Source organism: Apium graveolens, chromosome 9 (assembly GCF_009905375.1).
Source record: "Apium graveolens cultivar Ventura chromosome 9, ASM990537v1, whole genome shotgun sequence".
NCBI classification, from domain to species: Eukaryota; Viridiplantae; Streptophyta; class Magnoliopsida; order Apiales; family Apiaceae; genus Apium; species Apium graveolens.
The window spans coordinates 177697887-177708239 of record NC_133655.1 but is presented as its reverse complement, the minus strand read 5'-3'; positions in this window follow the sequence as shown (position 1 = coordinate 177708239).

The window sequence follows — 10353 nt, the reverse complement described above, 5'->3', positions numbered from 1 at the left end:
TATTTTAATACGACCAAAGTACGTAATAATATATTCAGCGCTATTCGCTAGAAGTAGAACCCTGATCTCTATTACCGAAACCAATACTTCGACCACCGTAAGTAGGGTGTAATTTGGTTCAAGCGAGCCGGATTTCGAACCGGGTGTAAGTCGAGGCAAGTTTAACTGAGTAGAGAGAGCCTAAACCTCTCCTTAACCCGATTCATTAATTTTCACGAGTCGGGTCGGCCGACTCATTTTGTTAAAAGAGTCGATTTTAACGAGCCGGGTGAGTCGGCTCCTTCAATTTTACACTAAATTGAGCTTAACACGCTACCTGAATTTGACTCGTTTAATTTTATGAGTCGAGTCAAACTGACTCGTTTAATTAAACGAGCCGAAATCTCTACGGGGACTCGAAATCGTTCACTAAATGAACCGAGCCGAGACCACTAAAACGAGTTCAAGCAGCCGGGCGAGATGGCGAGCTTCCTGGATCGTATTACAGCACAATCGGGTACACTATTGGTTAATTAATCCAATAGGTTATTTTAAAAAAAAAAAGTCGCGCGTTATAAGTCTAAATCGACGAAAGGTACAACTGAAACACTATAAGTTTCGTGATCTGGGAGTTGCAACTTGTGCCATGGTTTGGAACCCTATACATGCAAATGCAAGAGCTTAACTTAAAAATGAGATGGTGCAAATTTTTATGTTTAATGTGATTGTAAATTACATTTGTTTAATTTAAGATATTGCATTTTTATTTTTAAATTAGTTAATGTGGTTACAAAAATTTATAATGACTAGTGGGTTCTAGTGAGTGTCAAACATGGCATTACACCATTGTTAGTACTGGATTACAAGATGCAGAGAAAAAGTTATTTAAGGGGTTGAGTTCTTAATTTTCTAAAAAGATCGTGGGCTCGATTCTTTGTTTGTCAAGGATAAACATGATCCTCCGTGTGATATACTTGATATAAACTTAGAGCTTTCCGAACAACACTCTACAATATATAATTAGTATTAGTTAGTTTACTTGTATTTTGTAATGTTTATCATTTGAAAATATTATACCTATTTTTAACATTTGTACAAAATATAATAGAACTCTTCTGATGTACGTGTGCTATCATTCAATGAATGAAACAAGCACTTTCGAACATCTTTATGATATCAAAGCTGCTCCTTTTTTTAAAAAAAAATAATCTTTTGTACTCTTAAATTTTAAGAAGGCCAATGATAGCAGCCTTACTCGTGAGCCCTCCAAGCCTCTCATCATAGTTAATTTTCAAATTTTCATTAAACTTATCTATACTGACTACCTTTCGTGAAAGACCCAAATTAAATCTATTATGATTGATTATGATTTATTCAAGTTTTCTTGATGGAACTTATCCTTACCCAACACCAACGATTACTGTTTCTGAGGTTGATACCCCTAATCTAGCTGCTCTCACTTAGGTCCGGCAAGACAAACATGCTCTCACTTACGTGCTCTTATTGGCACCGTAAGCCCTGCCATTGTCCCCCTTGTCACACAAGCCACAACCTCCATTGGGGCTTGGGAAACCTTGGCCAAAACTTATGCTAATTCTTCTAGAGGGTATATAAAACGAATCAAATTTCACCTTGCAAACATCACCAAAACTATCCAAAGCATAGATGATATTTGCAAGCCACTAGAACTTGTACCACCAACTTGTGCTTAGGGGCAAGCCCATGGATCACGAGGATATTATTGATAGAATTCTGAAAGATCTTCATTACAACTCTTATAAACCTGTCATTGATGCTATTAAGAGTAGCTGTTCACGAACCGAGCCGAGCCGAGTTTTGATCGAACTGAGCCTAATTTTAATTTTTTTCTAGCCAAGCCGAGCCAAGCATTCTTAACGAACAAAAATCCGTGTTCGAGCTCGCACTCGTTAACGAACGAGCCGAACACGAGCTTTTATCGAACAAAATCGAACCGAGCCGAACACGAGCTTTCTCCATCAAAACGAGCTGAGTCGAGCCGAGCTGAATTAAAAAATTCTGGTCAAAACACCGGTTGACTGTTAAAATAACAAACCAAATACTTTTATATTTTTCTAAAAATTTTGTCATGACACTAAAATATATTAATCTTAACATCCGTACGGTTGGATCATTCATAAATATTTTTTTAAAAATTGAAACATTAATATGAGACATCCGTACGGTTGGATCATTTATAAATAATTTCAAAAATTCGAAACACCGATCACGAAATAAATACTAGTTACAAGTAGTAGTCAAATCACTTGTTAATTATTAAAATATCAAATTAAAAAATTTATTTTTAATATCTGAATTTTTTCAAATTACTAAAATATATTTTGACATTCGTATAGTTCAATAATTTAAAATTATTTATAAAAAATCTGAATAAAATTCATAATAATTAAATATATAAAAAATATTTATTTTTTTATTTTTTTTCGAGTCGAGTCGAGCTCGAGCCGAACCGAGCTAAGCCGAGCCGAACATGCCAAAAGTTCGGCTCGAGCTCGTTTTCTTAACGAACACATTTTTGTGTTCGAGTTCGAATTCGAGCCCTTAACGAATCGAGTCAAACCGAGCCCTTAACGAGCCGAGCTTGAGCTTGTTCACGAACGGTTCGCGAACAACTCTAATTTAATAGTCATGACAACCCAATTGACTTTGCGGAACTTCATGAGAAGCTTGTAAATCATGAAACAAACCCCAATGAAAAACCAATTAGATCACCTCTTTCGGCTGCGGTCCACGCTGTTACTATTCAACCCTCACCTAACCGTGTTCGTGCCACTTTTCTCACCCAAATTGGCCCATAACAGTTTAGTCGGCCCAACAATAGTCGCATCTCCAAGCCCTCATCTCGGGAAGTCTCAGTGGTGCCGAAACCAGGGATATGCTGCATATCAGTGCCGGGTCTTTCAATAACTCTTTTCGCATGTTATATTCAACTCCACCTCGTGAACCTCATGCCATACCAACTAATAACCAAACTCTTTTTTATCCTGAAGATAATGCAGCTACAACAGCCCAACGTGGCTCATGAATAATGGTGCGAATTGGCTAATCTCTCACTGCATACACATTATGATAGAACTGAAGAACTAATAATTGGTGATGGTTCTTCGCTACCCATCTCGCATATAGGTTAATTTTCAACCTTTACCTATTTTCATTCTTTTTTATTTACTAATGTGTTATATGTTCCTTCTATATCTCGTAATATATTATCAATTTCTCAATTCTGTCGAGATAACTCAACCTATATTGAGTTTTTATCTTCTTCCTTCTTTGTTAAGAAGGTTTCCACGGGTAAACCAATCCTTCAAGGTCCAAATAGTGCAGGATTATATGAATGACACTTTATCCCTCCATTTGTCCACTCTAGCATCCATAATTCTAAACAAGACTAGCATCATCGACATGGACATCTATCTACATCTATTCTTAAGCATATTAGTAATAGTTTTTCCATATCAATTTCTGATTTTTGCTTTCAGATTGTAATATTTCCGATATCAATAAAAGTCATAAATTGTCATTTTTTATCAATCATCATTTATTTCTAATGCCCCTCCCTCTTGATTTGATATTTTCTGATGTTTGGACATCTTCAATTTATTCATATGATTATTTTAGGTACTACTTATGCGGGTTTACCCGGATGGGGGAGTAGAGTAGTTATCATTGTGCCGCGACGCCTTAGGAAAAATCTTCGGGGGTTTACTCATACACACAATCATAACCAAAAACACATATCAAGAACACACCCCGGGCTCTTCAACTTTTTACACTACTAAAAACCCACTTTTTCGCATACAAAACTACCAAAATACATGTTATTTACACAAACCAAACACGGAACCATCGAAAAAGCTATGCAAAATCTACGCAACTACACAGATTCAAGGTCAAAGCAACACAGTTGTGAAACTCGAACAAGAAGTACAAAGGAGCGAAGCAAAACTCACACAAAAGGGTTACATGCATTGCGAAAATGAAAGAAAAAGAAATGAAATAAGAAAGCGAAAGATCAAGATATTTACAAAGTGGCAGGAGAAAGAAATGCGGCTTCAAAAATCTCTGCAAGATTTCTCTGGTCTCTCTCTGTAGAAGTGTCTGCATAAAAGAAAAAAGAAGGGGAGAGGACGGTATTTATAAAAAAAAGAAAGACAGGTGAAAGGTTTTTTGAAGTAAAATTAACCCCACCCACATGGAAGCCCCCGATTGGTCCTAAAAAATAACTGCATAGCAGTTATTACACGATCTGTCACGTAATCATTACGTGGGCGCGTCTTTTTAGGAGAAAAAATGGGGGAAGTTAAAGAATGGAACACTCAAAAGATACGCATAAAACGTATGTGTCTTTGACCCCGGCTGGAATCCTAACAGTCGCCTGACACTCCGGACTTGCAGTGTCAGCTTTTCAGGGTCCGGCCAAATCAAATGTCAGGATCGTCCTTATCCACGAACCTCGCCCAAAATTCAAAATTCAAACCGACCAACCAAGTCAACCCCGGAGTCTCATCCCCATTTGACCCCGGGAACAAATCGAGTAAACCCCCGAAAATGTTTCTAAGTACCTCAAGGAATCCCACCTTGGACTGAAATCAGGGGACTAACCAAGTCAACCTCAGAGACTCATTCCCATTTGACCCCGGGGTTAGGGGGCAACAAATCAAATAAAAACCCCAAATTATTTTCAAGGTACTTCAAGGAATCCCACCTTGGAGTTAACTCACAGGACTTAACAAGTCAACCCCGGAGTCTCATCCCCATCTGACCCCGGGGTTAGGGGGCAACAAATCGAGTAAACCCCCGAAAATTTTTCCTAAGGCGTCGCGGCACAATGATAACTACTCTACTCCCTCATCCGGGTAAACCCGCATAAGGGAGTGGGGGCAAATGATAGCCTATAATAATACAGGCCCAATAACAGAGGCCCAAGACCCAATTACAAGAGCCCAGGGAGTATTCAGCTATAACCTTGAAGGGCCCAGGACGTGTGGCAACATCACCACCGTCCAGGTACCCCGGATCCAGAACGTTCCTGCGATCCGGATTTGATAGTACCCTGACGCATCCCAGGCGTCCACATCCCCTATAGTCCAAAAGGCACACCTACGGTCCAGATTAAAAGGTACAAACCCCTAAACCCTAGTAGGGGGCCTATAAAAGGCAGGACAGAAGGAAGGTTACAGGTTACACACTCTCTCCCTCACATATACTTACATACACACACGTACACACCATAAATATACTCACATAATTACCGTTTTGCCCCTTTTCTCCTTAAAACCCTTTCTCATTCTCACACCGGAGGTGCCGCGGGGACGCCACCCCCTTCCGATTCTGTTTTGTAAATTCTCACCCTACAGCTACACCGCACGCCGCCGCCATTTCTGTCCAAACGGAGCTCGAGTCCGGGCCCAGCAAAGAGAAGGCCCCGGGATGATCTGGGATTATCACCACCAATTTTCACTACTATAAACCCACGAGAAACTAATCCTATCCAAACTGATACAACACTCATTACAACTTTTACATCTTCACCACCATTACCACCACAAAATCGCATGACTACTTGTCTACAAAACAACATTATACAACCCAACCCGAAGTATGTCAATAGTTCATCATTGACTCTACTTTCCACTAAACCACGAAATATATACATCTCAGGCTCTTAAAGACACCAGATGGCGCGATGCTATGCAAGAAGAATTTGATACTTTAACCCTTAGTAACACTTGGGATCCAGTCTCTCACTATCCCACTCAAAATATTATTGGTTGCAAATGGTGTTCCATGTCAAACATAATCCCGATGGAACCATTAAAACAATACAAGACTCGTTGGGTAGCCAAAAGATTTCATGAGAAACCTGGCCTTGACTATTCTGACACTTTTAGTCCGGTTATCAAACCATCTACAGTAAGGATTATTTTATCATTGGCTGTAACAAATGGTTGGTCCCTTCGACAACTAGATATAAATAATGCCTTCATATAAGACACCCTTACCGATGAGTTATACATGACTCAACAATCTGGATTTATAAGTGTGACTCACTCATCAAGGCAATTTATGGCCTTAAATAAGCATCTCAGGCCTGGTACATTAAATTGAAAAAAATCATTATCTCTTTCGGCTTCCGAAATTCCATTGCAGACTCTTCTCTTTTTATCTACAAGCATGGAAATGTGGTCATCTATTTGATAATATATGTTGATGATATTGTTGTGATTGGACCCTCACTTACGCACCTCAATAATTTTATAACAAGTCTTGCATCTCATTTAAGGATCTTGGTAATTTGTCATATTTCTTGGAATTGAAGTTGCATCTACCCCTATCGGAAACATCAATGACCTACTTGCACGCTATAATATGTCAGAAACTTAACCAGCAAGAACCCCTATGGTTGCTTAACCACCACTTACTGCAAATGCAGGTTCTCCCCTCTCCAGTTTGACAGATTATCGAGCGATACTTGAAAGCCTGCAATAATTGTCATTTACTAGACTAGATGTTGCCTTTTCAATCTATAAGTTATTCCAGTATGTTCAAAATCCCAAAGAACGTCAGTGGTATGCACTTGAACGATTACTTCGATATCTTAAAGGAACTGTTCATCATGGTTTACTACTCCACCACAACTCACCATCACAGTTACATGCTTTTATTGATGCTGATTGGGTAGTAGATCGAGATGATTATGTTTCTACTTCAGGTTATCTTGTTTATCTTGGCCGTAATCCTATTTCCTGAAGTTCAAGAAAACAACGTGCTTTATCTTGCTCTTCTACTAAAGCCGAATCTCGAGCAGTTACCGACACAACTGCAGAGATTTTATGGATTCGTTTTCTCTTATACGTACTTGGAATTACACTCGCTGGGCAACCCAGAATTTAATGTTATAACTTGGGCGCCACACATTATTCTATAATAAAATATAAATATGTATTTGTGATTTCTTAGTTGGTGCTTAAACAAAGCAATTAATATATAACGAAAGTCGACATCCAATCCTAACTGTCACAAAAATATGCAGATCAATTCTTTTCATCATCAGTTAAGACTTCTTTCCTTCTCACAATTCACTTTTCTATTCTTTTCTCTTGTTTAATCAGTGTGATTCTCTGTGTTTCTTTCAATAATCATCCTTTATTCACGAGAATTGTTGATGTACTTAATTTTTTGAGTGTTAGTTTGTCCTCTTCTTTAGAGTGGTTGATATGTTTTGGTAATTTTTTGATTTGATGTTTTGTCTATTTGAGAATGATTAAAATAGTGATTTGTAGATCTTAAAAGCCCCATCGAGTTTGTGACGGTGATGAAAATTGTAAAATCTCTTCTTCTTTTTCAAGACGGGTATATTGTTCATATTGTAAGGAGATCAGTTCAAGTTCCTCCAATTTCAGTTGCTGAACTGGAAATTCTTAACATTGGACTACAACTAAAATTAATTATATAAAGGTCAATCAGTTGTGATGCTGCTGAAACCAGGGGTTGGTGTAGGTTCTATTTTTCAGGAAAATTTTATCTTATTTAATTCAAAAAATATTTGTATTCTCTATGTTAAGAGATCTGAAAAAAAAAATACTTATTTAATTCATTTATTTGTTTGTGAATCAGGTTATATTTTCGGTTTGTGGTAGTTTATATTGCCAATTCGAGAATTTGTATTAGCTGTTTCCGGTTATTTTATTTAAATACATAATATTTTGTGTAAAAATAAAAAATTATGCACGCGTGAATGTGAATACCTTATATTAATACAATCAATCTGAAGACATGATTTTTCATGATATTTTTTTTTTGACAAATATATCTTATAACCTTATAAATGTTTTCATAAGTCGTATGTGTAGTATCAAAAGTATTCGCATGGGACAAATATTTTATATATAATCTATAACTAGGTTTCCTTTTTTTCTGAAATAGGTATCATTTTCTTAAAAATAAATAAAATTCAAATTCCTATTGTACGTTTCTAATTACTTGGAATATGTCAAATTAGATTTCAATAAACTTCGACGATCTTAGAGGTAAATAAAAATTTAATAATATATGTTTATATATTTAAACATTTTTCCTTCATAAATTGAAATACCATTTTCCAACATATATTATATTAAAAGATATATTGATTATTTATATATAAAATTATTAAATTCTAGAAAAATTAAAAAAATATATTGAGACGATTTTAGAGGCGCTTTTCGTTTATAAAAATTCGAAATCCTCTGCTCTACTAATTAAGTTAAAATTTGTCTTCATAGATTCGAGTCCCTCTCATTTATAAATTAGGAACCATATTTTCTAGTTTCAAAAAAAAAGGAACCATATCTTCTTTAAAATTCGAACACGTCTCATCTATAATATAATTAGAATATTATTCGAACCTGAAAATACACTATATAAATACGAATCCCTCTCCTTTATAAATTTGGATTTCCTATTTATTTATAAATCCGAATCTATATTATTTTTAAATTAGATCTTTTTATATAAAATAAATATAATTTGAGGTTTATTAGGGTATTATAATGTCAATTTAAATAACTATATATATTATAAGCTTTAGTGTTTAAAATTCTTAAAAACATATTATCATAACGTCACCATAAAGGTGGCTAAATGGGCTAGAAAAATAGTATAACAACATATGCGATTTTTATTTTTGAAGACCTAATTTATATATCCTAATGACTACTCCCTATTTAACCCATGGGTAAATAAATTTACCTATGACCCAAATCATATATTATTTCTCATATCCATGGACTATCCAGTTATTTCAATTGACCCATCTTAATTATTATTTACCTATTTTTGAATTTAAAAAAAATTAATCTATCTATGAAAAATAATTTCAAAAAAATCAGATCATGCATAATTTGCTCCATTCTGTTACATCAGTCTTTCAGCCTTCTCTCCAAAAAATCTCTCTCTTTCTCCTTCTCTCTCTCGCCCTCTCGCCCTCTCTCTCTAGAGAATTAGAGGCTACAATGGATGACCATTACATCTAAAATGCAAATCTTGGTACGGAAACGATGATAGATTCATGGCATCTCAAGGTATTGCTTCTAACCAATCTTGACTCATAATCAGTTTGCATTTTATATGTGTTTTTTTCATGCGATTGACCGGACATTACATTCTGTACAATTATGTTATATGGTAGGATCCAAACGTGTTCGTGGTCGAAATACTGAAAATATTTTGAATACATCGCATACCTCAGGTAATCAAGGTATGAAATCTGATGACCATGTCGCATTGTTACACTTTTTGTTTTGTATTTGTTACTGATCTTATGGTTTTGTCCAATCAGAAAAAAAACATTGCGTCCGTGGTATGAATGTAGATTCTATTCTTACAGACATGACTAATTCCTAGAGTGCAGATAATTACCAGATGAACTCCTCCTACAATGATTCATGTAATGTTTGTCCTTTGACTGATGTAGTTTGAATCTTAAAGTTATGTTGTAGACGTTAATAAGTTTGTCTTTATTCTTTATTTTAGTAAAATAAAGAATGGATCCAATAAATATGCGTGGAAATGAATTGTCAGATAGTAGCAAGGAGAATCATAATCCAATAATTCTGTCAACTGAATCATCTCTCAGCCGATCAAGTTTTGAACATAGCCAAAGTTTGTCGTCAACTGCGGTTCAGATAAAACTCTACTTCCGAACATTCTAATAATTTGAGTATAGTTAATGTCGTTTATTTGTGACTGTTATAGGTACCAAACCTTCAACGTTGAAGCAGTCTTTGAGGATGAATAACGCAGAATATCTTAGCCGTAATCCTCTAAAAACAATTAATGGTAACTTGAATTGCAGAACAATCATGTGTGTTATTAGGCCTGATAATTTAAGTTAACTTTGTATTCCCCTTTCATGGATGCAGGTTTTTCTTTTAGCCAGTCTCCTCTGGTACCCCTATCAACAAATCTCGAATGTAGTCAGAATTTACAATATCCAGGTTAGTCCACTTTTACATGTTTTTGTTTGCTTCTTAATTTAATACTAATGTTGTGTTTATACTACACCATGTTCAGCATTCAGTGGAATTGAAAATAGGTATCTTAAAAACACAAAGCTTCAAGATATTAACGTTCAAATATGTGATCAACAAATATCTGGAGATTTTTCATTGTGTTTGGAAGATTTAGGCAAACAGTCTCGGCGCAATCTTGACACGACAAAGGCTGGTAAATTCCCAATTTTTATTTTATAGCTTGAGAATACTTAATCTTAACAATTCATGTTGATTATGCAGTTCCAGTTGTCAGTAATTACCAATCCAGTAAAAAGGAGAGATTATCCACCAGACAGATGTT